General features: G+C 40.0%; 1 protein-coding gene across 12 annotated transcripts in view; it reads left to right on the forward strand.

Moving 5' to 3' along the window:
• The first annotated feature begins 11,302 nt into the window (after window positions 1-11,302).
• Window positions 11,303-18,942, forward strand: part of kmt2d (lysine (K)-specific methyltransferase 2D) — a 247,310-nt gene continuing 239,670 nt past the window's right edge. For 7 of the 12 annotated variants that reach the window (XM_072248869.1, XM_072248878.1, XM_072248876.1 and 4 more), the window contains exons 1-2: window positions 11,303-11,596; window positions 13,416-13,500. The gene's annotated coding sequence lies outside the window, so the exon portion shown is untranslated. Of the gene's footprint in view, window positions 11,597-11,868; window positions 11,954-12,000; window positions 12,272-12,713; window positions 12,787-13,415; window positions 13,501-18,942 lie in introns of those variants that run through there. The other 5 variants (XM_072248870.1, XM_072248871.1, XM_072248872.1 and 2 more) reach the window with 5 other exon arrangements.

An 18,942-nucleotide genomic window follows, 5' to 3' on the forward strand; every position in this document is an offset into this window, starting at 1 on the left:
GTTAGACCCCTTTGAATTTAACCCATGTAATATTTTGTGCACTTCCCTTAATTAAACATCAATATTGCTGCCTCTTTTGTAAAGTCAGCAATAAGTATTCTAAGAACTATACCTAATCCTTTGCCTCAATATGAAGTTAATCTTTTTGTTCCATTATACATTTTGATTTGTTTTTGCCCACTAGTGTATTTTTCTACTTATTTGCTGTTCCCAATTTCTTAATATACTTATAATAGAGAGAAATTGTGCAAAGTTCTTGATTTCTGACAAAGCTTTATTTGCCTTTTCCATCCCTGAATGGACCATGTCATTAACAGAGCACACGATTTGGCAGCCCTACTACTTTCCTAGGGAGCTTGCTTGCCTATAACCTCTGAATATATCCCATAATTCAAGTGAACTACTATGGAATAGCAAGTTCCAGTTATTGTTTTGCAGTGTGGTGTCTCAACCCAAACTTTACTCCTGTTTTCTCTTTTCCAGAGCAATGCTTAAGTACCTTTTTCATATTGACTAGACAACACAAAATAAACTATCCCAGAACAAACAGTAGCTGTGGGTAGTTTACTGTGAAAATTCAGTGCAACAGGACAATGGTATTAGAAACTGACCCTGACTTCCCTCTATTGTAACTGCTAATCGTGTATATGGTTGGGGGGGGGGGGGGGTAGTAATTGCTATCTCTAGCATAGTATTTGCATTGTAGACATTGAGCAGGAAATATTAAAATTGTGTATGTCACTGAATTCTTCTTTTACAGAGTACAGTGCAAATATTTGAAACAATGATCCAAGAAATTGAAAAACCAGTTGGGTATGTCCAAACCAAGAAATGTCACATGATGTAGTGAGCTTTGTGGCCATGGTACTCCTGTATGCTGAAGAATGAAGGCAGTTACAAGACCTAATTGTTTCGTTGCTTGTACCTGAAGTACTACAACTGCTCCATACAAGTTGACTTGATTTTCTAGATCACTGTACATGTGGTGTTTGTGTAAGTCTTTGCTTGGAATACAAGTTTTTAGAGAATTTCATTTAAAAATAGAAGGTATTAAGGAGTCAGAAACCTGCCTATTTGCAGCATCACTTCAAATCAGTTGGTGGCCTTGGTTAATGAGCAATCTACTAAATACATTTTGGTGCCTACTGGGACTGGCACTTTATCATAGCCTTTTTAGTTTGAAGATTGTTTACATAGTGGGGATGAATGCAGTTGTCTATCACAGTAAGAAATACATTGAGACATTTAAGTCTTTGTTTACTAGAGACTATAGCAAATTGAAATTGTCTAAAGTCTGGATTGTAATAATGGAATCTTGAACTGCTGCAATTCTTGTCCAAGCAAGAATATTGTTTGTAATGGGTTATTTTGAGCTGAATAACTGGGTTTGTGAATACAAAGTGCATCTTGTAACTTGTTGCCAAATCTACTGGTTCAGTGACCAATTGTTGATTTGGTATGATGCCAAAAATGCTTTATGGAATGGGTCTTGTCTGATTCTTAAGCAATCCATGCTTAGACCCTTTTCCTATCTTTCTAGCGTGTGTGTTTTTTTTTGTTTGGATGTGACACCAAATATTGCTGATGGGTAGAAAGTTGATTTGGGCTAGGGTGTGCAGCAATGTGAATTTTTTTTTTTTGTTAAGGGATAGCTAAGTTTTTGCAAACTCACTTTGATAGTTGACTTGGATCAACTGATTTGTTTTATTGATAAATAACTGGAATGCTTAGCTGCTTATTCAAATGTGCTAATTCAAAAACTTGGTCACACAGGGTATTTGTGCTTTAATAATGACTGCAATGTATGTAACTTGATACTGAATTTTGGCTTGCAGGTTGCTTTCAATTTAATGAAGTTTGTGTAATTGTTATGTAACAAAATGTCATGTTGTAGCCAGGCTTTGCCATTATCACGAGAGAACCCTGCTAACTCTAAACATGTTCCTTGTGTTAATGATAGGACTTGTGCAATAATCTTTTGGGATAAAAATACTTTTGTCAAATTTGGTCAGAAAAATGCTGCTATTTAGTCAGAATCGCTGCTATTTGGACAGAACTAGTCTGAACATTTTTGTGCTCAACTGGAGTAATTAGCAGTACCAAGTGATATTTGAAGTGCACTTTCAGTCATGGAAATTTGTACTGTAAGTTGAGATTAATTTTGTTTCTGACCGTTCAAGTATTTGTATTCTGATAAAGTTGGTCGTTTCTGATTTTTCTCACACCCTTGGGATTTAAAAAAAAGGTCAACTGTATCCATATTGCCTTTGAAACAGTGCCTTGAATTGTTTGTTTTAGTTGACTGTTTTTCTTGTGTGATCTAAAGATGTAATTGGGTCTTAACATTAAGCTACTAAATGCAACAGTTAATTGTTGGCTACTGTGTAATTATCTTGTCTGAGTAATACGTTTTTGTAGTGCATTACCCACACCACTATTTGGGTTTTGACAACTTAATGATTTTTGTGTATTGTGAAACTGATTTTGTAGGACTTCTGCTTAATAAAATACTACAGAATTACTTGACTCTGATCTCATTTTCCTGAGCAAAGCAATGAAATAAAACTTTACGCGTAGATCTCAATGCTTCAACTACTGGGATCCAGCACAGAAATAGGCCCTTAAATCCATTGGCCATCTGACTATAAACAACTCACTTGCACTAATCCCTCTTCTCACATTCTCAAAATCCAGATTATACCACTCAGTGATCCACTAAGCACTGTGCAGTGGCCAAATGGCCTTCAAATGTTTGAAAGATGGGAGGAAACCAGAGCATCTGCAGGAGATATGTACACTAACAGGGACAACATGTAAATTCCAGACTGCATTTGTACAGAAATGGGCACAAGTGATTCTCTCACTGCAGGTGATTTAGCTGCTTTTTAAAATTGCTTAACTGATTTTTTTTTTTTTGAGAAATATTTGCTGCTTTGCATTCTTTTCTGATCTGTAAAGATAATCACATTTCCCATGATGGCTTTAGCTATCAACTTGTAATGAGACAGCTTAAATTTGCTTATGTGATATTTAGTGTGAGCAGAATGCATATTGATCCCTTAAACCCAATCTGATTTTGAACTGGCATTAACACATTCAGCTATGTACTGTATAAATTCAATAAATTGTAATTCTGAACTTTGATTTACAAACACTATTGCATTTTTTTGTATTACTGCTTTCCCCAATCTGAAAATAAATAACAACAGTACTGGAAATGTTCATGAGGTCAAACAGCAGCTCTGGAGAGATTTTAGCTTGAGAGTCGGGATACTACTTTCATCGATTTGAATAACTTCCCAATATTTTGAGAAACTGGTACTCTATTGACTTGAAATTTTTTTCCTCCCTTAAGTAACGGGATGACATTTGCAATCAAATGAGAATTTCTGATCTCAGAAGGCATCTCAGAATGGAATACTGACTAGTATGTTTGAAATATTAGGAAAATAAGCCACCAGGCCTTGATCAATATTTTCATAGCTACAGTGAAGAAAGGGATAATCATAGTTGATGGAGGAGATGAATGTGGCCAATGAAGTGGCAGACACTTGGAACTAAGAATTATTACAGAGCAGTTGGTACAAAGCTCAAACAAGAGCTGGAAATATCCAGCAGATTAAGTAGTGTCTGAAAGAGAAACTGACTTGCACGTTGATTCAGTATCAGAACTGGGCAGTTCAGGCTGTCATCAGAAATTGAACTGCAGTCCTGAGGGCTATGATGTGCCCAGGTGGAATGGCAACACATCTTGCTTGAACTAATAGGAAAGTAGAGTTGGGAGCTGGATGGAGAATTAAAGTGATTTGTAACTGGAAGGTCAAGGCCATGCTTGCATATGGATGGGAGTGTCCTTTAGAACAGTCACTCAATTTGCATTAGTTTTGCCCAATGTAGGGGCCTAATAGTGACCATCAAGTGGTATACTAAATTGGAAGAAGTGTATTGCTGCTGCTTCTGCAGTGCTTCCATCCCTGGAGATGGGAGGATGTCAAAAGACCAGACAATGCATGTGTGGTTGTATGGTTGAAGATGACAAGCAATGGAAGTTGCCTTGTGGCTAAGTTTACCCAATGAGCTTTTGTTCTATGAAAAGCACAAATCCTTGTTCTGAATTAGCTGTTGCATGTGGTGGCTTAAGCAGTGGATGTGTCAATGTTGGTTGAATTGAGTTGGGTGAGTGAGGTCCTGGTCCTCCTCTGTCATTGAGTCACAGGTTTGATGCCAAAGATCAAAGCCTGAAGATTGATCGGAAGTCGAGGCCGAATAACAACCGTGAGTCTGCAGTCCACTGGAGAAGTGGAAGCCCAAGTTGGAATCTGAGGCCAGAGACCTCCTGTCCTGAGGTTGGAGAACTGAATGTCTGTTGGTGTTCTGTTGCTTGTGTATTGTGGGCACATTATGTTGGCCCAGCATATGTAGTGATACTTGCAAGCTTCCTCCAGCACACCTTTGGGTTGCGTTGGTTGTTAACGCGAGTGATGCATTTCACTATTTTGACGTATATGTGAAAAATGAGTCTGAATCTGACTGCATTTAAGTTGTGATGTCTTTTTATTATAAAGTAAGCTATTTAACACTAAAGATTTGAATCAATGGCTATTTGGGTTAGGTGCTAGAGGGTGCTGAAGTAAAGTTATTTTGTCTTGAAGGAAGAAACAGTAAAGAAAGTGACCTAGCAATTTTGAATATTTTAGATTTGCTGTAACAAATGTCAATGTTGCTGTGACTTTCATTTCTCATGATTCAAAGATATTGCTTAATATGTATGAGTTTCTTTGCAATATTAGGAAACCATATGTATTCCTTTCTTCCCCCATGCATTTAAGTTGTAATTATTGGTTAAAATATAGTTACCGACTGTTTTTCTGGATATTACCCATGAGAATCTTTTATAAAATACACGGCACTTATTCATCAAGCTTTTTGATAACTACTCAGTTTGTCACCTAGAAGGTTAAGAGCTACAGGCATTTGGATATAATGCTACCTGAATGTTCCCGTCTAAGTCGCAGACATTCCTAGCTTTATTTGTGTTTCTTTGCCTCTCCTGGGTTTAAACATTGGAACTCCCTACCCAATAACTCCACTGGATGTACTACCAGAAGGATTGCAGTGGTTAAAGAAGTGATGAAAGGTTACTGACTTTTTAAAACTATTTTTCCCTCCACAATTAAACGGCTGAATATTGTGCCTCACCCCTATTCAGCTCTAATTCATAGTTAAAATTGAAATGGTCAAACCAAGTTTTTAGCATTGTAAATAAAATGCTTAAAACATTTGCTTATTGATGCTTTATAGATTTTTAATCTTTCACCTTTTAAGAGATTCTTAGTATAGACTATTATCTTACAATGTATTATGCACAAATCTAAACCTTGATCTGCTATTATCCATTAGTAGTTGCCCCTTTACCTAATTTAAGCAAACATTTTCTGGTGATCAATATATTTAGGTTTGCTACATAATGATAAACATGCTTAGGCAATGTAAGGGTGTTTTGGAATTGTTGAAAGCTGTAAATTAACTAAAAAGTTGGGTTTTCAGTATTTTGAAGGAATGAAAAGGCATATGGTGCTTGATTTGAAGTAACACCGAAGTAGTTCCAGCTATTACAGATCTTCCCAGCCACCAGCTTGAAGCCAGTGTTCCTGCCATGGGCACTTAATAGCAGCACTAGGACAGCAGTGAAAGTCAAAAGTTTTAACCAAATGTTTTTCTTGGGCTGATACTCCTAAATGTACAGCAGAAGGACTTCAGTTCATGTGCAAGATCTGGGGTAAGGTAAGATGTGTGGTCCAAAGGACAAACAGTTGAACAAGGAAATCTCCATTGTGTGCTAATCTGTTGAGCAGTCCAAAGGGACAAGGCCTCCTTGGCATACCCCTGCTGTAATCTATTATGTGCAATCAAAGTCCTTGCTTTCAACCCTGGCATTGATATGATATCTGGGACAAACCTTTCAAACATGAGTTGGTATTGATCTGTGGTATTTATGATTTAAAGCATTATTCATAACAAATTTTAGTTGTATAATAGTTTCATTATGCCTAGGCTTTCAGTGCCAGTTCCTGCCAATGTGTCCTAACTTCATCAACATTGTAACTTGTTCCCATCCTTTGAATAATCACAAGACACTTCTTTTCTAAGTTATATTGTAAAAAAAACTTTATTGCATTCCTGTATTAACACTTATGGTTGGAACTGTTAGATTAACTGCTGATTTATGCCCCTTTATGGTCCAACTTGTGTTTAAACATGGTGTCCTTGAATTTTAATTCCTATCCCCATTTCTGTTCTACATGCTAGTCCATGGCCACCTCTTTTACTATGATGAGGCCACTCTCAGGATGGAGGAGCAAAACCTTGTATTCTGTCTAGGTACCCTCCAAACCGATGGCATGAACATCGCTTTTTTCTCGTGATGACTTTTTTCTTTTCGCCTCCTTTCAATTTATTCCCCACTCCAGCCTCTTGCCCCCTCTCACCTCCCCTGGTGTTCCTCTTTCCCTTTCTCCCATGGTCCACTCTCCTCTCCTATCAGATTCCTCCCTCTCCAGCTCTTTATCTTTCCTACCCACCTGGCTTTGCCTATCACCTTTTGGCAATCTTCCTTCCCCTCCCCCCACCTTTTGATTTTTGGCATCTACCCCCTTCCTAGTCCTGAAGAAGGGTCTCTGCCTGAAATATTGACTGTTTGTTCATTTCCATAGATGCAGTCTTGCTTGGTGAGTTCCTCCAGCATTTTGTTATTCTGCATGAATAATCAACCTGCTCATTGGAAATTTCCAAGCAAAAAAATTGGGCTTTGGTGCATAGTACCGGTTTCCTTGAGGCTCACAGCAAAATCTGAGAACTGCCCACTATAAAAAGGTGTACAATTTTGTTTGAACAGAAGATAAAATTTTATATTTTAAAAAAAAAAATCCATCCCAATGCATTAGCAACATCAAAGTTGCTGGTGAACGCAGTAGGCCAGGCAGCATCTCTAGGAAGAGTACAGTTGACGTTTCGGGCCGAGATTCTTTGTCAGGACTAACTGAAGGAAGAGCTAGTAAGAGATTTGAAAGTGGGAGGGGGAAGATCCAAAATGATGAGAGAAGACAGGAGACAATCCCTTCCTACTTTATTCCCCCCTTGTTCAATCCCTTCCGACCTATGTTCGTGACACTTCTCACGCTCTTAAACTTTTCAATGATTTTAAGTTCCCTGGCCCCCACCGCTTTATTTTCACCATGGATGTTCAGTCCCTATATACTTCCATCCCCCATCAGGGAGGTCTCAAAGCTCTACGCTTCTTTTTGGATTCCAGACCTAATCAGTTCCCCTCTACCACCACTCTGCTCCGTCTAGCGGAATTAGTCCTTACTCTTAATAATTTCTCCTTTGGCTCCTCCCACTTTCTCCGAACTAAAGATGTAGCTATGGGCACCCGTATGGGTCTCAGCTATGCCTGCCTTTTTGTTGGGTTTGTGGAACAATCTATGTTCTGTACCTATTCTGGTATCTGTCCCCCACTTTTCCTTCGCTACATCGACGACTGCATTGGCGCTGCTTCATGCACACATGCTGAGCTCGTTGACCTCATTAACTTTGCCTCCACCTTTCACCCTGCCCTCAAGTTTACCTGGTCCATTTCCGACACCTCCCTCCCCTTTCTTGATCTTTCTGTCTCTATCTCTGGAGACAGCTTATCTACTGATGTCTACTATAAGCTTACTGACTCTCACAGCTATCTGGACTATTCCTCTTCTCACCCTGTCTCTTGCAAAAATGCCATCCCCTTCTTCCAATTCCTCCATCTCCGCCGCATCTGCTCTCAGGATGAGGCTTTTCATTCCAGGACGAGGGAGATGTCCTCCTTTTTTTAAAGAAAGGGGCTTCCCTTCCTCCACCCTCAACTCTGCTCTCAGATGCATCTACCCCATTTCATACACATCTGCTCTCACTCCATCCTCCCGTCACCCCACGAGGAATAGGGTTCCCCTGGTCCTCACCTACCACCCCACCAGCCTCCGGGTCCAACATATTATTCTCCCTAACTTCCGCCACCTCCAACGGGATCCCACCACAAAGCACATCTCCCCCCCCCCCCTCTCTGCTTTCCACAGGGATCACTCCCTACGTGACTCCCTTGTCCATTCGTCCCCCCATCCCTCCCCACTGATCTCCCTCCTGGCACTTATCCTTGTAAGCAGAACAAGTGCTACACGTGCCCTTACACTTTCTCCCTTACCACCATTCAGGGCCCCAGACAGTCCTTCCAGGTGAGGCGACACTTCACCTGTGAGTCGGCTGGTGTGATATACTGCGTTCGGTGCTCCTGATGTGGCTTTATATATTGACGAGACCCGACGCAGACTGGGAGATCATTTTGCTGAACACCTACTCTCTGTCTGCCAGAGAAAACAGGATCTCCCAGTGGCCACACATTTTAATTCCACATCCTATTCCCATTCTGATATGTCTATCCATGGCCTCCTCTACCGTAAAGATGAAGCCACACTCAGGTTGGAGGAACAACACCTTATATTCCGTCTGGGTAGCCTCCAACCTGATGGCATGAACATTGACTTCTCTAACTTCCGCTAATGCCCCACCTCCCCCTCGTACCCCATCCGTTATTTATTTATATAAACACATTCTTTCTCTCTCTCTTTTTTCTCCCTCTGTCCCTCTGACTATACCCCTTGCCCATCCTCTGGGTTTTTCCCCCCTCCCCCTTGTCTTTCTCCCCGGACCTCCTGTCCCATGATCCTCTCATATCCCTTTTGCCAATCAACTGTCCAGCTCTTGGCTCCATCCCTCCCCCTCCTGTCTTCTCCTATCATTTTGGATCTCCCCCTCCCCCTCCCACTTTCAAATCTCTTACTACCTCTTCCTTCAGTTAGTCCTGACGAAGGGTCTCGGCCCGAAACATTGACTGTACCTCTTCCTAGAGATGCTGCCTGGCCTGCTGCGTTCACCAGCAACTTTAATGTGTGTTGCTTGAATTTCCAGCATCTGCAGAATTCCTCATGTTTACCAATGGATTAGCGACAGTTTCGGTTCCAATTTCAAGTGTTCAGTAAGAAATGCTGGGAAAACTTTTTCTGAAGGCTAGCTATGGAAGTCCCGTTACATGCAAGTCAGGGTGATGTGCCATTTCCAAGCAGACTGCAAGGAGCAGGGCCACAAGTGAAGATGTGCACTCTCAACTGGTAAGATCCGTCAATAGTACTGTCATTTCTGTGACTTGGTGGGCAATAGACTTGCTCTTTAAGGTTCCCTGTGGTAGGCTCATTCAAAGTCTAGAGGCATGGGATCCAGTGAAGCTTGGCTGTGTGAATTCAGATCTAGTTTGCCCATAAGTGCATTTTGCCTGGAGATTAGTGACATGTGGTGTTCTACTGAGACCTGTTCTGGGACCTCTGCTCTTTATGATTGTGAAGTTTGCAGATGACATGAAGTTTGGTTGTGTTGTGGCTACTGTAGAAGTTCGTCATGCATTACAACAGGATGTTGATAGGATGCAGAGCTAGGCTGAGAAATACAGATGAAGTTCAACCTAGAATAGAAAACTGAAGTGATTGTTTTGGAATGCTGAATTTGAAGGCAATAAAGGGTTAATTGCAAGACTCTTGTGTGGAGGAGCAAGGGGATCTTGGGGTCAATGTCCGTAGATCCTTCAGGTTGCTGGACAATTTAATAGGGTGGTTAAGAAGTTGTATGGTGTGTTGGCCTTCATAGTCAGGGGATTGAGCTCAAGAGCTGCCAGTAATGTTGCAGTTTTATTAAAACCCTGGCTAGACCACTCTTGGAGTATTGTGCTCAGTTTGGGTAGTCTCCTCATCCTTCCAAGAAAGGAGACCCTCTAGAGGGTGCAGAGGAGATTTACCAGGTTGCTGCTTGGATTAGAGTATTTCTGAAGAAATGTTGAGCAAGCCGGGCTTTTCTCTTAAAAATGGAAGATGTGAGGTGTATAAAATGACGAGAGGCATTGATAGGCAGCATGTGCTCCTAATTTTAAGGTGATCTAAGGAAAATATAGGGGAATGTCAAAATGGGATTTTTTTTTTTGTGTGTGTATAACGCACTGCCAAGGGTGGGAGTAGAGATTTTACAATAGGGGCATTAAGACACTCCTAGATAGGCACATGGAGGATAGAAAAATGAACGGCTGTGTAGGAGGGGAATGATTAAACTAATCTTAGTAGATTACAAGGTCGGTACAACACCGTGGGCCTGTTCTAAATAGTGAGCTACACCAAGCGCGAACTCGTATATTCATGCTATCTACTTTTTAAGGGTCACCAATTCTCCTTGTTGCAGGTTGGTTAGTGTTGAAACTGAGAGAATTGTAGTAGGACCTATGATTCTTGGTATTGCGTTCAGAGCAAACATTGCAAGCGAATAGCTGAACTCAGTAGGGTGATGTTAACAAGATGAGCGGAGTTTGAGAAGGGGGGTCTGAAACTAGATTTCCATATGTGGGGAGAGTAAGCGACAGCAGGGATGCCTCGGGTGAAAAAAGATGTAAGAAGTGGCTTTTCCAGCTATATTCAAACTACGGAAAGACTTTTTTGGTGCATCATTGGCAATGAGGGGACACAGTTTAGCGTACGGCACGAAGTACATTGTGGTACAGTATCGACTTGGGACGGTGCTGGAAACAATTGACGAAGTCGACTCCTAGTTGTAAAATATGATGAACTTAACGTGAAGGGAGATCATGCCTCCTCCAACAGTTAAATTGTATCCAATGGCTTCTTTATCCGCTGAAACAACTGATTACTGTGTGTGTGTGTTCATTCCAGCAGTTGAAGATTTACTCTTGGTTGTAATTTAACGAACTGGGCAATTCGCAGTTGAACTATACCTTAGCGCCCACTGACTTTCAGGAGATGAAAAGAGTAATAAAAAAAATTTGCATTCAATGTTGTAATCACGTGAAATTCCTCCCACTTTTCACCATGGTGCTGGGTCCGATATTCAAACAGTTTAGTCAGCTAAGAAAACACTCAGCACGTAATACATTACAGACTTCATTGTCCATTCTTTTAAAGGTCTCACCATGTTTAAAAGATGAAGAGCAATAACAACTTTTCTCATTAAATCTTTCAAAAAGTACTTTTTAAAATTATTGTAACACCGAACTACATGTTTTAGCATAAATACTTCGCGAACTGACGGTCCGATGTTCCGCTTTAAATGTGAGATTTTAAACTCTGCGGATGATTATACGTCAGAGCGCTGCTGCAAAGAGATTAGACTGCTCTCAGCCCTAAAATAATATCTTTCCGCAGAATCAAATATTTTAAAAAAACATTCAATCCAATTAAAAAGAAAAAATGTCAAAATAGTTCACATTGACTTTTTTTTCTGATTTAAATCCAGCTTCATGCGGAAGAAGAAGTGAAATCGAGTCCGCGGGATTATTTTCCTTTCTCAGGGCTTCCAAGATGGCCGTTCGCTTCAAGTATTTCTGCTTCCCGACAGGGATTTTATAGATTTGAAATTGTATTAGAAATTTAACCCTCTGCCTTGGAAACAAAGCAAAAGAATTCCCAACAAACTGATTGAATATCGAAGCGGAGTGAGCGAGGATGGAGTGAAAGTGAGTGTATTAGCAGTTAATTGGAAGCTTGTTTTTTTTGAAATATTTTTAAATGGTGCCTTGAAGGAAGTAATGAGAGCTAATCGAAATGTTTTTGATGATGAAATAAAGTACATCTAAAGACCATTAGAAGCATTTTCGATGCGTAAAATAAATTATTTTGGCTCCTTTCTGGGCTTTGCCAGCCTTGGGGCGTGCGGGGAGGGGAGGGGGTGGTGCTGTTGTGGGGCGTTTACGGAGAACCCGTTAATTTAAAATTTATAAACATATCCCGGGAGTCAGTTATCGAGCAGACATGTTTGAGAACAGCTTTGGACGGGTATAGTTTATCAGTAGAAAAACTGGATTAATTTTGAGGTAAATGACGAGTGAGCGAGTGCGCGCGCGCGCCTGTTTGAGAGTTTCTAATGGAAATGGGGGAGGGAAGTTTATCCGGTGTGAGTGCACGTTCTTCGTTCTTGGGGTAAAAAAAACGCCGTAAACCACTGCATTAAGGTTGTCCGGGAGCATTTTACTCGACAAATTCTATCTCCACCCCTCTAATCCCCAAATCATGGGCGGTTTCCTTGGGATAGGGCTCTTTATAAATATGAAAATTTAAATCCATGTATTGTGGATCGTGAAGGTGGCTGAACATCTGACTCCCGTCTTCAAGTCGTTTGGAAAAATATTTAGGTCCGTATGATATATTTTAGACATTTTAAAGCTATTTTAAAAACGATTCTTAGAGGCGAATTTATTAACTAGATTTCTAAAGTTTCGATACAATTAAAAATCAGTGAACTGTTTATTAATTGTCGTTTTAAATAACGATTATTTTAATAATATGTTGAAATAATCGATAGGCATCTATTGGTTTTTAAATCATTGCGTTGTCTTTTTTAAGTTGCTCTATTTTATAGCATCGCAGTTAAATGTTAAAAGTGAAAAACTTGATATCTGCCTCGTATGCAATTTAAATAATTCCTTTATTTGGAGTTATATTTGATCCAAAATTTGTGATGGAACCCCGTCGGTGTAAAAAGCTAAGTAAATAACTGGTAGATTGGTTGCAACGGTGTGATTTCTAAAAGTCTTGAAAGTTTCTAGTTGTATTTTGTTTCCAAGTCGGAAGTGGGTTTGGGGGTGTGTCGTTTTGGCCCTGGAGTTGGAGAGGCGCTACGTGGTTCACAATTGGAGACGAACAAAAGGTTCTCTTGAATACATTGATTTAATCCATTCGGATTAAACATAAAAGAAATAATTTTAAATTGTTTATTTCAGTCATTTTGTTTCGTACTGCCTCGATAATCGAGTAAATAACTCGGAAGTGTTTGCTCCTGACGAAAATCAGGAACTGGTTTTGAATAAAGGGGCTGGGTTTGTTAACGGGCTCCATTTAATTAAAATCTATGTAGCCCCATCCCTTGACCGATTTAAATTGGGCATTGTCGGTAAAATCAATTTAATTAACAACCTTAAAACTAAAATCGTTTTTTTTGTTCCTTTTATGATAGAAACACTCCTAACTACTTAAGAAATGGTCAATGGGGACCATTTTAAATGTAGAAACTGTATTTGTTAGGCCTATGAAATTTGGGAATAAAATGCCAATAGTCTGAATGTACTGTTGTTGAAATGTTCTCATTTCGTCGAAAACATGTGTGCGTATTAGTTCTGTGACTTCATTTATATAAAATACTACTTTTTAAAGTATACACTGATCTTCATAAATTCAAATGTTTGAACAACGATGTTGGAGGTAGTATTAAATGAGTTACTGTATGTATGAACTCAGTAGTTAAATAACTGCTAATTCATTGAACTTTTTCTTTCCCAGCACCCCTCCCCCTTCCTCATGCTTCCCTGTAATAAACAGTACCTGTCATGTGGTGGTGCCCTGTAAACTCAGATTGACATTCTTGGTAAGATTTGTTGCTCTTTTATTGTTATATTAGGATTGTGCATTTAAAAACTGGGGTGTCTGCTGTATAATGGTCAGAGAAATAAAACAATTGTATATGTATAATTAAGTGATCTTGGAAAAATGTTTAATGAATAGTACCTAACTAAAAACTGATCAATCTAGTGAGGAGAAATTATTCTTGGTCCACAATCAACTTTGAATTTTACTTTTGTGGATTATTAGCTTTTAATTGTAGTTTATTGGTATATTAGAATACATTTTTGTGGAGTAAAACTTTTGGTAAATGGAGTCAAAACATGCATCTTCTACCATCCAGTATTGAAAGCATTTTGTGCTAATGAGCTAAAAGATTTTGCCCTAAGCTCTAGCTGTCTTTGTATCACAAAAGTTTGTAAATGGTAAGTCTGATTTCAGCCTTATTTTTGAAATAAGCATCTTGAGAGTCAGTAGTGGTAGGTAGCTGTATTACTGACCCAAATATCTATCTAATGGAGTTCATTGGGAGGCAGATTTTAAAACTGAAACACTAATTTATATGCTTACCTGCTAACTATAAACTTGAAGTTGTTTGTTAATTGTGAGATTATTTTCTATTTATAAGATAGGATGCCATTTGGCTTTTCAAGTGTTGGTTCTGATCAAAACTAGCTTTCCCCCATTTATTTCTCTGTAGTATTCTGTCTCTTTCATGCCCATTAACTCGATCCTGATTTTCCTACTCATCATTGTTATGTACTGTGTCGTAAGACATGGGCAATCATGGTCTTTTCATGACTATGATTGTTCTTGGCAAGTTTTCTACAGAAGTGATTTGCCATTGCCTCCTGGACTGTGTCTTTACAAGATGGGTGGCCCTGGCCTTTATCAATACTCTTCAGAGATTGTCTGCCTGGCGTCAGTGGTTGCATAACCAGGACTTGTGATATGCATCAGCTCCTCACACAACCATCCACCACCTGCTCCACTGGCTTCACATGACCCTTATCAGGGGTGGAGGGTGCATAAACAGATACTACACCTTGCCCAAGGGTGACCTGCAGGCTAGTGGAGGGAAAGGGTGCCTTGCATCTCCTTTGGTAGAGGCGCATCTCACCCTACCACCCTGATTTTCCTACAACACATTTCAAAACAAGGATAATTTTCAGTAGCTGATTAATCTGACAGCCAGTCTGGCTTTCAGATGTGGGAGGATAGTGGAGCACCTGTGGAACACCCACACACAGTCACAGGGAGAACATGGAAGTTAGGATCCAAACCAGGTTCCTGGATCTGTGAGATGGTGCACTCTGATGTGCTACAGTGCAGCTCTGTTTTCCACATAGAGTGCAAGATATTCCTCCCAAGTTTTTTAATCTGCAATGTGCAATTGCTTATGTTGAAGTAAATAGCCAGAAGCTGTTACTAATGGGACTCCATTGGCTGTGCAGACAGCAGAGTTGCTGCCTTCTAGTGACCTGGGCTAGACCCTGATTTTATTTTCCCTGTCCCTATATGGGCTTTCTCTAGGGGTTCTGGTTTTCTCCCACAGTCCAAAGACATGCTAGTTGTTGGGTTATTTGGTTAGTGTAAATTGCACCAAGTGTAGATGAATGGCAGGAGAATCAGGGTATTTTAGAATAGGCTGTGGGGAATGGGATTGATGGGATGTATTGCAAACTGGCTTAGGCTCAATGGGTTGAGGAGAAATGTGAAATAAATATAAAAATAGTCCCAATGAGCTCCTTTGGCTTAGTTCCCAAACAAACTAATGTAGCTCTATGCTCAACTGCTTCCCGTCATGTTCGTCGTCTTATAGTTTGGTCCTCACTTAATTTTTATAATTTATTCTGGTCTATAACTCTATTAAGAAGCTCTGTCCCCAAACATTCCTCTATCCTACCATCACCCTTCATGTTCTGTTTTATGGGCAGCCCCCACAAATGAGCTCCCATAATATTGAATTCAAAAATCTGTTGTATGCACATGCATTTATTCTATCAACAACAGAACTGATTTACTCTCTCCACTTTAAGCAAGTTACTGTTCTGTAGAACAATGTTACCAGATAGTAATTTCCATATATTTTCCTCCTTCCTGACAAAATTGACTTTTACAAATCTGTAAAAATGGAGGGCATTTGTTACCCAGGCTCGGCCTGTGATAGTTAGTCTTTTATAAATTATGGGAAGTGGAGCTTGGAGTGTACAAATGTGATATAATCCATGTTGGATGTATGGAAAAATAAATCAGAGTATTTTCTGAATGGTGAGAAACTAGGGAGGAATGAAAGGTTTTTAACATAAGTTTTGTGGGCAGGGAGAAAAAATAAAAAAAAAAGGGGGTGAATGGTAATTTGGACCTCATTTTGAGGAAGCTGGAATGCAAAGGGGTGGAGTTATATTTTGGTTTAGGGTGGTGTAGAGGTTGGCTGAATGCTATTACAGGTCACCTGTGAGATCAGAGTTGGATTGCTGCTGCTGTCTGAAATAAGTTTACATGTTTTTCCGATCACTTAAGTTTCCTTTGGGTGCTCCAGCTTCCTTCCACTTTTCAAAGATTTGCGGATTAGGGTGAGTGAGTTACAGGCATGCTATGTTGGCACCGGAAGCACAGTGACATTTGCGGGCTGCCCAGTTCAAACCTCAATAATTTGATTTGACCCAACTGACACATTTTGCTGTGTTTTTACGTACATGTGATAATTAATCTTTCATTTTTAGTTAGTCTTGGGTCAGATTTTTAAATGGAACATGAAACCTCTGGAAAGTTTGACATGAAAGAGTCAGGACAGATTTGTAAGAATTTGGGACATTATTGATGAACATAATTCAATAGGGTAGATAGAACCTTCTTCCTCAGTTGGGAATGTTAAACAATAGGGCACAGTCAAAATTAAACCACTTTTAGGAGTGAAATGGCAAAGAACATTTTCTGAAATCAGGAACTTGGCCTTCGAAAGATTGTAGATGTTGGGTTAATTTGAAACTTGAGACTCGGTGATAGAAATTTGGTAGGGCAAGGTATCAAGGGACATGCATTACTGCATAATATATTTATGATATAGTACATTTCCTAATGCATTAAACTCCCTTTTTTAAAAATCTGTCTCAATACTTGTACAGGTGACCCCACTTTTTGAACGTTCCCTTTACGAAACCTCACTGTTACGAAAGACCTACATTAGTTCCCTGTTTTCACTAACAGAAGGTGTTTTCACTGATACGAAAAAAGGCAGCGCGCGAAAAAAATCAGCGCGTGATAAAAAGCAGCGTGTGCCCTGAGCAGCCGCTCTCCCCCGGATTCGGAACTGCATTCTAGCCGGTGTTGCTTAATCACATGCCTGTGAGCAGCCGTTTGCAAGATGAGTTCTAAGGTATCGGAAAAGCCTAAAAGAGCTCGTAAGGGTGTTACGCTTAGCGTAAAACTAAACATAATTAAGCTTTTCGATTGTGGTGAACAAAGCAAGGACAAAGTGAGTTTGGCTTGTGGAAGGTGACGAAAATGATGTTGAGGAGGTTTTGGCATCCCATGACCAAGAACTGATAGATGAAGAGCTGATGCAATTGGAAGAGGAAAGGATAACAATCAAAACTGAATGCAGTAGCGAACGGACTGAAAGTAAAGTGGTCCAGGAACTGAACGTGAAGCAACTGCGTGAGATTTTCACTGCAATGATAAAAGTACGACTTTAATTTTGAAAGGGTACGTTGGTTTAGGGCATATTTGCAGGATGGTTTGAGTCCTTACAAAGAACTGTATGATAGAAAAATGCGCGAGACTAAGCAGTCAAGCAAGCCTTCCACATCAGCCACAGCAGATGACGAACCTTGACCTTCGACATTGAGGCAGGCAGAGATAGAAGAAGATGACCTGCCTGCCCTGATCGATGATGAGATGACACCCCAGTGTCCCACCACCCCAACCCCCGGGCCACGGACAGATACCGATCCATGGAGAATGCAGCGGTAGCTGGGAGGCACCCAGCACATCTTTAAGAAAAAAGCCGAAATAAACAAGCTAATTAATTAGGTGCCGCCTGGCACGTAAATGTTGGCCCAGATCAGAGCCGATTGCCGATTGCGTCGCCTCTGGGCTGACATTTGCGTGCCAGGCGGCACCTAATTAATTAGCTTGTTTATTTCGACTTCTTTCTTAAAGATGTACTGGGTGCATCTGGGCTACTGCTGTACCCCTGCATTCATCGCGGATTGGTATCGGTTCGCTGCCCGGAGGGTGGGGGCCACTGCACCACCCCAATCTCCGACGACTCGACCTAACAAACCATCATCAGTGTGCTCGATGTCTTCCCAATTCTCGTAAGTGATACTACACTGTACATACATTATTTCTACTTTATATCGGCTGTGTATTTTTACGTGTTATCTGGTATGATTTGGCAGCTTCATAGCTTAAAGGTTACTGGAGAGTGCTTGCGCCGTGTTTTTGCCGAGAGCGCTTGCGTGAGATTTTTGCTACAGAGAACAGTGCGGCGATGATTGTAGAAAAGTATTTCTACTTTATATAGGCTGTGTATTTATCATATCCTTCCTGCTTTTACTATATGTTACTGTTATTTTAGGTTTTATGTGTTATTTGGCATGATTTGGTAGGTTATTTTTGGGTCTGCGAACGCTCACAAATTTTTCCCATATAAATTAATGGTAATTGCTTCTTCGCTTTACGACATTCTGGCTTACGAACTGTTTCATAGGAACGCTCTAACTTCGGATGGTGGAGGAAACCTGTAAAAGGACTTCTTTGACCTTTAATGCTTTTATGTGTTAGCTCTCAATTTTCTTTGGGAGATTACAATTCTGTCTAGTGACTGTTGACATTTTTTCCATATTAAATATATTATAAAGTTTATTGCACTAGAATATCTGGTTAATTCCCATTTTATGCTGATTTGGATTGAAACTCAGGCAAAAATTGAAGTATCACAAGTAAAAACTGAAAATCTGAAAAGCTCTGGAGGGAGAAATTGATTAACATTTCAGAACATTAACTTGTTTCTGTCTCCAGAAGCTACCTGACCTGAGAATTTCTATGATATTGTTTTTTTTTAATTTCAGGCTTCCAGTCTCTGCAGTTGCATGCTTTTTGGTTGAGGTACTACAGTTGGCTGAAGTTTAAAAAAAATAATAATAATTAGCTGAATTTGGCTATAGTCTTGCCTTGCTGGAAAGTTTGCAAGTATAGATTTTAGGTGAGAATGCAATTAAATTCAGTTGTAGCACCCTCCACAACTGAATGATTTTTCTAGCTATTGCCCATTTTGTGCCACCACCCCCTACAAATTCCATCCCAGTAGAGAGGAAAAGAATAATGCTATTTAATAGAAAATCTGGGTAGCCATTGAACTAGGATGCCAATTATTTCCATGCAGGACTGTTTGTGAAGGCCCACCACAAATTTTGCAATTTATTGCAATTATTAGCAATTTGGGGGACTGCTCCGTTGA

Source organism: Mobula birostris, chromosome X, assembly GCF_030028105.1.
Source record: "Mobula birostris isolate sMobBir1 chromosome X, sMobBir1.hap1, whole genome shotgun sequence".
Classification (NCBI taxonomy): domain Eukaryota; kingdom Metazoa; phylum Chordata; class Chondrichthyes; order Myliobatiformes; family Myliobatidae; genus Mobula; species Mobula birostris.